We start from the raw sequence: 10,548 nt of genomic DNA on the forward strand, positions 1-10,548 counted from the left end.
GAATTTCACCAAGTGGAAAAGATAGTAAAGGCATCCAGGAGAAAGAACCAGAATGAATAAAAATACCAATGCCTGATGACCCATTGCAAATTTGGGGAGCTATAAAATTGTCCAGTCAATCTATGGCAAAACTAGAAAGACAGGCTGGGCACAGACTAGAATGAATACTGTGCACCATATTAATAAAAAGTTTAGATACTGTCTAATAATATCATAGGCAACAGAGAGCCAGCAAAGGATCATGACTTAAAGATATATTCTAGAAAGAAAAGAAAAAGAAACTCTTACAGCAATGTAGAGAATGGAGTTTAATGGGGAAAGGACAAGTACAATGATCTTGGTAAGAGAAGATAAAGGCCTGAATTAGGATATTGGCATTAGGAATGAAAAGCTGGAAGAGACATTTTGGAAGTGGAATTGACAGGACATGGTGACTCATTATTTATTTAACAAATAATTATTACGCTCCTACTTTGTGCCAGGTGCTATCCTAAGCTTGGGAAGATGAAAGTAAACAAAAAGTCAAAGTCCCTGTCTTGATTAAACTTTTTTTTTTTTTAATTAGAGTCTCGCTCTGTCACCTAGGCTGGAGTGCAGCGATGCGATCTCAGCTCACTGCAACCTCTGCCTCCCAGGTTCAAGCAATTCTGTGCCTCAGCCTTCTGAGTAGCTGGGATTACAGGTGTCTGCCACCACGCCCAGCTAATTTTTGTATTTTTAGTAGGGACGGGGTTTCACCATCTTTGCCAGGCTGGTCTTGAACTCTTGAGCTCCACCTGCCTCTGTCTCCCAAAGTGCTGGGATTATAGGCGTGAGCCACCGTGCCCGGCCTTCTTGACGAAACTTACACTGTAGTGGGGCACTATTGCAAGAGCTTTGGCCAATTTGATTTGGAAGGGTAGAGGTGAGGAGAGGAATATTGTCAAGAATGAACCCAAGCAAGAGTCAGAGGATGAGAAATAAACAAATAAATAAAAAAGGATGAACCCAAGGTTTCAAATGGGTCAACAGGGTTACCATTAACTGGAGATTAAATTAAAAGGCATGTTTAAGTCAGAAAATGAACTCAGTTTCTGAGTCACTGTGCTTGGCCGACAACTTATTTATTTATTTATTTATTTATTTATTTATTTATTTATTGAGACAAAGTCTCACTGTGTCACCCAGGCTGGAGAGCAGTGGCGTGATTTCTGCTCACTGCAACCTCTGCCTCCTGGTTTCAAGCAATTCTCCTGCCTCAGCCTCCCAAATAGCTGGGATTACAGGCACATGCCACCACACCCGGCTAATTTTTTTTAGTACAGACAGGGTTTCACCATGTTGGCCAAGCTGGTCTCGAGCTCCTGACCTCAAGTGATCTGCCTACCTCAGCCTTCCAAAGTGCTAGGATTACAGATGTGAGCCACTGTGCCCGACCAGGCTGTCAACTTTTAAGATTTCTTTTTTGAGATGGAGTCTTGCTCTGTCACCCAGGCTGGAGTGCAATGGCACTATCTCAGCTCACTGCAACCTCCACTTCCCAGGTTCAAGTTATTCTCATGCCTCAGCCTCCTAAGTAGCTGGGATTACAGGTGTGCACCACCACACCCGGCTAATTTTTGTATTTTTTAGTAGAGATGGGGTTTTGCCATGTTGACCAGGCTGATCTCGAAATCCTGGCCTCAAGAGATCTGCCTGCCTTGGACCCCCAAAGTGCTGGGATTACAGGCATGAGCCATGGTGCCCAGCCGACTTTTAAGAAGATTTTAAATGTAATACTTAACTATATGCTATAAGTAAACATTAAAACCTAATTCTTACAGTCTTTGGAATAAGCAACAAAATTGTTTTGAGCTTCATAAAATATGAGCCTAAATTTTTATCATTTTTCACTTGTACAGGAAACATAAACTTAGGTATAATGTAACTTTGTTACATTTAATTAATGAAGGTTGCAACCTTATACTTTAAAAATTATACTATAGACAGCTGGGCACGGTGGCTCACGCCTGTAATCCCAGCACTTTGTGAGGCCAGGGCAGGCGGATCAAGAGATCAGGAGATCAAGATCATCCTAGCTAACACGGTGCAACCCCATCTCTACTAAAAATACAAAAACAATTAGCCAGGGGTGGTGGTGGGCACCTGTAGTCCCAGCTACTCAGGAGGCTGAGACAGGAGAATGGCATGAACCCAGGAGGCGGAGCTTGCAGTGAGCCAAGATCGCACCACTGCACACTCCAGCCTGGGCGACAGAGCAAGACTCCATCTCAAAAAAAAATATATATATATATATACACACACACACACACACACACACACACACACAATAGGCTGGCCACAGGCGGTGGCTCACGCCTGTAATTCTAGCACTTTGGGAGGCCGAGGCGGGTGGACTGCCTGAGCTAAGGAGTTCGAGACCAGCCTGGGCAACATGGTGAAACCCCATCTCTACTAAAATACAAAAAATTAGCCAGGTGTGGTGGTGTGGGCCTGTAGTCCCAGCTACTCGGGAGGCTGAGGCAGGAGAATTCCTAGAACCCAGGAGGCGGAGGCTGCAGTTAGCTGAGATCATGCCACTGCACTCCAGCCTGGGTTACGGAGCAAGACTCCATCTCTTAAAAAAAAGAAAAAAAATTATACTATAGGCTGGGTGCAGTGGCTCATGCCTGTAATCCCAGCACTTTAGGAGGGTGAGGCCTGGGCAACATGGCGAAACCCCATCTCTACAAAAAATAGAAAACTTAGCCGGTGTGGTGGTGCACACATGTAGTCCCAGCTACTCGGGAGGCTAAGGTGGGAGGACTGCTTGAAGCTGGGATGTAGAGACTGCAGTGAACCCTGATCATGCCACTCCAGCCTGGGTGAAAGATGGAGACCCTGTCTCCAAAAAATAATAATAATGAAATAAAAATGATACTATAAAACGTCCAAAAAATAATAATAATGAAATAAAAATGATACTATAAAACGTCCAAAAAATAATAATAATGAAATTAAAATGATACTATAAAACGTCCAAAAAATAATAATAATGAAATAAAAATGATACTATAAAACCTGTCATAAACCTCATCGAAATTCAAAAATATGAAATTAGATCCTATGGAAAAAAAAAGAAATTAGATCCTATTTCACCTAGATGAAGTAGTGATCTATTTCCCTCTTACCAATACACAATTCCTCACTGAAAACCAAGCATCTTACGCCAGGTGCGGTGGCTCACACCTGTAATCCTAGCACTTTGGGAGGCCAAGGCAGGTGGATCAGCTGAGTTCAGGAGTTCGAGACCAGCCTGGCCAACATAGTGAAACCTCATCTGTACTAAAAGCACAAAAACGCTGGGTGTGGTGGCACATGCTTGTAATCCTAGCACTTTGGGAGGCCAAGGTGGGCAGATCACGAGGTCAGGAGTTCAAGACCAGTCTGGCCAGCATAGTGAAACCCTGTCTCTACTAAAAATATAAAAATTAGCCAGGCGTGGTGGCAAGTGCCTATAATCCAAGCTACTCAGGAGGGAGAGGCAAGAGAATCACTTGAACCCGGGGGCGGAGATGGCACTGAGACAAGATGGTGCCACTTCACTCTAGCCTGGGCAAGAGCAAAATTCCGTCTAAAAAAAAAAAAAAAAGAAAGAAAATTAAGAATCTTTTGAATCTTTCAACCTGCCTTGATATCCTTCCGCAGTAAGTATAAATAACACTCTGCCCTTATATGATAGTTGTGATACTTTTCGAAGTACATCCACCAAACTATGAGCCCCTGAAAGGTAAGAACTGCTCTATTCCTCTCTATAGTTTTAGTGTCTCACACATCACCTAGGACATAGTACAAGCTCTATTCATATTTGAGGTAGCGAATGAATGACAAAGAGATAACAGGAAAACTGTCTGATCCAAAATCATCCCAAATAAGATACATGATTCTTATGTACAAAAGGAAGACTGATGATCTAGATGCACTAACTAAAGTAATAAAAAATAAAATGGGGTGGGTTTATGCTAAACTAAATACCATGAACAACCAGAAACCTGAGGCTTCAGGAATTCTGTTCCCAAGCAAATTGATGTGGTAATCACTGGAGTCTGGGCCTCCTCACTATCTCTGCAAGTGGAAGATGGTCTTTCATTGAAGGACACAGTTGGGAACAGGAAGACCTGGATTTCTGGCTCCAAACATGTCAGTGGGATGGGGAGGCAAAAGAAAAATAGTAAACTCCTCTTTATAGCCAAGTTGTAGGAGTCACAAAAACTCTCCTAAACACTTCTCAAATGGACTGGGAGTAGAATTTTAAGAAGGTCTAGCATGGTGGCTCACACCTGTAATTCAAGCACTTTGGGAGGCCAAGGTAAGAGGATTGCTTGAGACCATGAGTTTGAGACAAGCCTAGGCAACATAGTGAGGCTCTGTCTCTACAAAAAATAAAAAAATTAGCCAGGCAGGGTGATGCATGTCTGTAGTCCTAGCTACCCAGGAGGCGGAGGTAGGAGGATCACTTGAGCCCAGGAGATAGAGGTTGCAGTGAGCCATGATCATGCCACTGCACTCCAACCTGGGTGACAGAGCAAGTCGCTGTCTCAAAAAAAAAAAAAAAAAATTATTTATGAGATCCTAGGAAATATTTCTTTAGCAGAAATATATCCCCTATGCTTTCTAAAATCCCGCCAGGGAAAGTATTTTATTTGTTTTGATTAGCAATATATGGTCCCTTCCAGCTCTAATTGACACTAATAATTAGTGTCAATGAATGCTAACCGCTTCTCCCACCCCTATGATCACATTATTTAAGAGGCTTGCTAACCAAAATATATCTACAATGTTTAAAGTCCCAGTTACTATTGCTAAGTGCAGCAGATTTTCCATCATATGATGCATTAGATATACTTGCCCTAATACTTAGATCGGGGACTGCATACTCAAGCATTTAGGGTCAGGTAATGTAAATGTAATGTAAGGTAATGTTATGTAATATAATTGGCAGGTAATGTAAATGAGTGTATGACTTGTTTAAAACAACAGGGAATCTCAGAGACTATGTCAAATGGAGAGCATGTGACCTGCCTGTCTGTGGGGCAGCCACTATTAAGTTCCAGTGTATTGTTCCAATGCAAAAATGTGAACCTTTAGGTACAATACACACTATTTGGTTGACAGGTACACTAAAAACCCAGACAGACTTCACTATTTTACAATTCATCCATGTAACCAAAAACTACTTGGTACCCCTAAAGCTATTGAAATAAAAATAATTTCTTTAAAAAAGTGAACCCAGATTTTGCCCAGATTTTCCAATTTTTCAAGAGAGGATGTAAATCGATATTTTAATGTAAACTGTACCAATTTTTAAGTATGCCTGTGGCTAAAAGTGTCTTTTTTTTTTTTTTTTTTTTGACACAGAGCCTCACTCTGTCACTTAGGCTGGAGTGCAGTGGTACAAGCATGGTGCACTGCAGCCTCAGCCTCCTGAGCTCAAGCGATCCTCCCGCCCCAGCCTCCCAGGTAGCTGGGACTACAGGCATGCACCACCACATCTGGCTAATTTTTAAATTTTTTGTAGAGATGGGGGTGGGTCTCACTATGTTGCCAGGACTGGCCCCGAACTCCTGGGCTCAAGGGATCTTCTCGCCTCAGCCTCCCAAAGTGCTGGGAATTCAGGCATGAGCCACCATGCCCAGCCCCAAAAGTGTCTTTTTGGTTTTTGATTTTTTTTTTTTTTACCTTTTTTCCTACACTTGGTAATCAGGAAGTAAAAGGTGTCTTTTTGACTGTCGACTTTTTGACTGCCATAGCCTTAGTCTAAATGAACAGACAACACTGAGAAATGGAAAGGGTCAAAGGGGAGGCCTATTTTGGCCAGAAAGAGTGAAGCAGAGTCAAAGGGGAAGAAAAGACAGGGAAGAGGCCCAGGATGGATGGTGAGAAGTGAATTTCACCAACCTCGAAACCTCGCATAGGGAGCCCCAATCTGCTTGTCTTCTAATCTAAGAGTAAAAAGGAGGAGATGTCAAGAAGGAAATAAAGGAGGAAGAAAAAGAATCACCTGTTGAGCAGTTACTGGATGGCAGACACTGCATGGGATGCTTTCACATGTTGTTTTATTGAGATATGCCAATGCAAAAAGAAAGAATTCTATGCATGGGGAAAAGACTAAAAGGAAATACATCAAAATCCTAACAGTAAGGGTGTCAGATTACAAGAGCCCCTTTTTCCATTCTCCATAATTTTTAACCATAAATATAATATGGTGTATTAACATTATAATACAAATTAAACTAAAATTTAAGGTGGATTTATGGGTACAAATCCACCCACCCTAGAATATAGAAAGTAAACTACTATAAATTAAGCCAAACTATACACTGAATATTTAAACAGAAAAGGAAAATGTAGCCATTTCAAATGTATATAATATGTAACTATGCAATTATAAACCCAGAAAGAGAACATGAAAGAAACTACACAGGTGATATGGACCACAGATTGATTAAGAACAGAAATATGTGAAATTGTTAGGAATGTTATAAATCATTTTCTCTCCATATTATAAACTACCAAGATGTTCTGTGTGTGTGTGGCCTATAAAACTATAAAATATACTAAAAGTCCTCTCTTCTATAAAAACATTTAGACTTTTACCTGTTACATACTTTTCCACATTCACTGCATTATTTTCTTTCTTTTAGGTGTGTACAACTCTCATATTTAAATAATCCCCCCCTTTTTTTTTTGGTCTTTTAGGGCATTTCAAAGATAATAGGTATTTTTTTTAATAAATGAAATATGTCATTATAGGCCGCTCGTATTCTAAGCAGTCTGAATCCCCAATTAATCTCTTCCAAATATGCATATTTAGTTTTCATTCTTCTCAAAAATGAAACCCTAACCTAAATACTCCAAGTGAAATTTCAGGGGAAAAATACTGTTCAAAAACCTAGATAATGCATTCCTTTGTTGATGCTAAATATAGTCATCTCAAGATGACATACATTTTGACAATGATCAGCCTTACATGTCAAATTTTCAAAAATAGCACAAATTCCATTTTAAGATGAGCAGGAAAAATTGCTATTCATTACATTTCAATCGAAAATGGATTTTAAAGTATAAATCTTCTATTAAAACTGGATTACATTATAACTATAATGAGGAAAACTGGATTTAAAATAATTTTGTTGTGGTTTTAGCTTAGAATTCTTTGAGGGAATTGTTGCAGATAAACTACATAATTGCATGCATTTTTCTTTAAATTGTCCCTCAGAAGTATTAGTCAAAATATAAAATATCTGCAAAAATACGGTGTTAATTGCTGGAAGGAAGAAGAAATTTAAACAGCTACATTGGTTAGTCAAAGTTTACTTATACAAATTATACCTCCCCCCAAAAAAACCTTTCTCTCATTTGATTAATTATGCAGTTTTTCTTAACAATACCCCAAACTCAAAAGAATTCGAGACAGTTTTCTTACTGCATCAATTTAACCTGTAAAAGGATAATATTAGAAGGGGAAATTATGTGGTCCACTCAATAACATGTGACTAAGATGGTATAAATACTTAAGTTTATTTAATCACATTACCTAAGACATAGTTATGTTGTGACTCGCAGGCCAATGGGCCGCTGCTACATGAATTCATTAATAAAATTTAACGATGAATGATGTTCCTGTTGCTTTGGTCAGGGAACTGATTTCTTTATTATGGCTTCTTTTCTCTACCTGTGTCTTTACCAAGGACATTTTGTTAGGACTTATCCTTATGCTATTTTTACCTTGTTATCTCTCTGCCAACTTTGTTCACGTTGTGCTTTAATAACTATAAAATGAGTATCTCTAAGTCATTGCAGTAACCAACTATAACCTCTCAACTTCGTCATTTTCTTTATAAATGCCAATGCTAATGCATTTGTAGAACGTTTCACAGTTTACAAACAGCTGGAATGGTTTGGCTTTTTCAAAAGCATATAAGCAAGGGGAATTCTCAAGAGGTGACTACACTCTTCACTCACGTAAACTACGTAAACTTCGTAAACTTCCAGCCCTAGTTGCCCAACCCCCAGCATCCCACCGCGGGGAGAATCACGAAAAAAAAAAACAACGCGTTGGAGACAGGAGTGGGGGGATATGCGGGGGTGTTGGGGGAGTAATAGGCTGTTAAATCGTATTTCTTCCCATCTTCCACAGGGACCGATCAGAAAGAATTTCTTAACTGGCACTGCTGGCAGAGACGGAGACCGCGGCGGGGGCACGTGGTGGACGGCACCGAACTTCCCTAAGGACCCCAAGAGTTCAGCCGAGGGACCGGCACCCACTCGGCTCACAGAGGGCTCCCTCCCTACAGTACGGAACGCACCTGAAACTCAGCCGACAAGGCGCAGGGGAGCAGGGCAAAGACATCGCAACTAGAAGCCCGAGGTCGGCTGAGGCTTTCAGACACTGGGGCAGCCCCTGTTCGGCACCCCGCCTAGCCCGCAGGACGCGGCTCGGAGGCCGGGTTCGCCCGGGCCGGGGCCAGTGCGGAGCCACAGCTGTATGGCGCCCGGCGCACTCCGGTGCTGCAGCGGAGCATCGCCAGAAGCCGCGGACCCCGAGCGCCTCTCTGCAGCCGCTGCAGCCGCCGCTCCCGCCCCCGCCCCCGCCCCCGCCCCCGCCAGGGGACCCTACACCTCAGTCTCCACTCCCCCTAGCCCACGTTCCCCAACTCTTCTCACCCTCCAGGAGCCGGTGACCCGCGAAGGTCCTTCTTTTCGCGCGGAGGGACTGTGCGCGTCCTGCCTAGCTGTGGGTAAGGGTCTGGGAGCTCTGGCCGTTACACTTCTGCTCCAGCCGCTGGGAGTCCTCTGGCTGCCGCTGCCGCCGCCGCCGCCGCCGTCTCCAGCAGCAAGTTTCCATAAAAGTCCTGGTGCGCAGCCTGTTCCCGCATTCCAGGCGGGCCCAGCGCCGGCTGCAGCTGTTCCAAAACACAAGGCCAGTTCCCCCAACCCCCACCTCCGCCGGATCACCCGGAGGGGGGTGGAGAGTCGAGGAGAAAAGCAGGGGACGGGGAGCGTGGCTGCAACTTTCCGCCAGAATTTGTCTGTCTCCCGGCCCTAGGTGCGCGGGCTGACCCCCTAACCTTGGGCTTGCCTCCACCTCCAGCCAGGCCTGGGGAAGGAAGGCTGCCTCCGCCACGGGAAAGGAATGAGGCTGAAATGGGCTTCATTACCGGTCTGGAGCTGGCTCCCCCTACCCGCAACCCGTTTGCTGTGGGGCCCACTTCTCTCAGCTACTCTACCCGTCCTAGTTTCCAGTCAAGAAGCCAAGCCACTACATTATCTTCTACTACCCTAAGCATTGACCTTTGGCCACGTTTTCCTTTATTACAAAGAGCGTGGGGCAGCGATCCGGAAACACTTCATCTGTCTATTGCTCCCCTTTTCTTAGCTCCAGTCTTTAACTCTGAAAGGAGAGTTAAAAGGAAGAAGAAAGAAGAGAAGGAGGAGGTCAATTGAAGGCAGAGGAGGAGGAGAAGAAAAAAAAGGAATATATTTATATAAGTACAAATATATTTATATTCCACCTTTTTGTTAATTGAAGGCAAACCATGTCTGGTCTTCCTAAAGCTTCATAAAGGCATCTTTGACTATTAGGCACCCACAGACCTTTTTCAACTTGGACCGCCAGCCTGTCAAATCCATTAGACAATCCCATATTAAAACCCGAAGTGCACACTCAGAGGGAGCATTTTTGGTGGACGAGATCTTTAATTCTTTACTGCACTTGAAAACAAAATCGAAATGACATCCAGATAAACAAAGAATAAAAGTAACCACTTCCAACTTCAGGCCCCAAGACAGCGGTGCTCAGGTTATATTTCAGGGATGTTGAAAAGGCCTTCTGGGCTGGGCGCGGTGGCTCATGCCTGTAATGGCAGCACTTTGGGAGACGGAGGCGGGTGGATCACTTGAGGTCGGGAATCCAACACCAGCCTGCCCAACATGGCAAAAGACCATCTTTACTAAAAATACAAAAAATTAGCCGAGTGTGGTGGCACACGCCTGTAATCTCAGTTACTCAGGAGGCTGAGGCAGGAGAATCACTTGAAGCCAGGAGGCAAAGGTTGCAGTGAGCCGAGATCGTGCCACTGCACTCCAGTCTGGGTGACAAAGTGAGACTCCGTCTCCAAAAAAAAAAAAAACAAAAGGCCAGGCACCGTGGCTCATGCCTGTAATCCCAGCACTTTGGGAGGCCGAGGTGGGTGGATCACCTGAGGTCAGGAGTTTGTGACCAACCTGGCCAACATGGTGAAACTCTGTCTCTACTAAAAATACAAAAAATTAGCCGGGCGTGTGGCATGCGCCTGTGATCCCAGCTACCTGGGAGGCTGAAGTAGAAGAACCCACTTCACTTGAACCTGGGAGGCTGAGGTTGCAGTGAGCCAAGATCCGGCCATTGCACTCCAGCCTGAGCAACAGGAGTGAAACTCCCTCTCTCTCTCTCTTTGTCTCTCTCTCTCTCTCTGTGTATGTGTCTCTCTCTCTCACACACACACACACACAAGAGGTCTTCTACTCTTAAACATAACTCTGTTCCCC

The 10,548-nt window shown here is 43.6% G+C and overlaps 1 protein-coding gene and 1 pseudogene across 7 annotated transcripts in view; one reads left to right on the forward strand and one right to left on the reverse strand.

The window, feature by feature from the left end:
* NEXN (nexilin F-actin binding protein) overlaps positions 1–9,262 on the reverse strand; it is a 53,916-nt gene extending 44,654 nt beyond the window's left edge. For 2 of the 6 annotated variants that reach the window (XM_002801590.4, XM_015143142.3), the window contains exon 1: positions 8,686–9,185. The gene's annotated coding sequence lies outside the window, so the exon portion shown is untranslated. Of the gene's footprint in view, positions 1–8,685 lie in introns of all 6 variants that reach the window. The other 4 variants (XM_015143148.3, XM_015143154.3, XM_015143145.3 and 1 more) reach the window with 3 other exon arrangements.
* Positions 7,959–9,792, forward strand: LOC106999320 (putative uncharacterized protein NEXN-AS1; annotated as a pseudogene). The gene has a single exon (XR_013400910.1). The product of XR_013400910.1 is annotated as a putative uncharacterized protein NEXN-AS1 (transcript).
* Positions 9,793–10,548: the final 756 nt, after the last annotated feature.

The sequence above is a fragment of the Macaca mulatta genome, chromosome 1 (genome assembly GCF_049350105.2).
Source record: "Macaca mulatta isolate MMU2019108-1 chromosome 1, T2T-MMU8v2.0, whole genome shotgun sequence".
NCBI lineage: Eukaryota > Metazoa > Chordata > Mammalia > Primates > Cercopithecidae > Macaca > Macaca mulatta.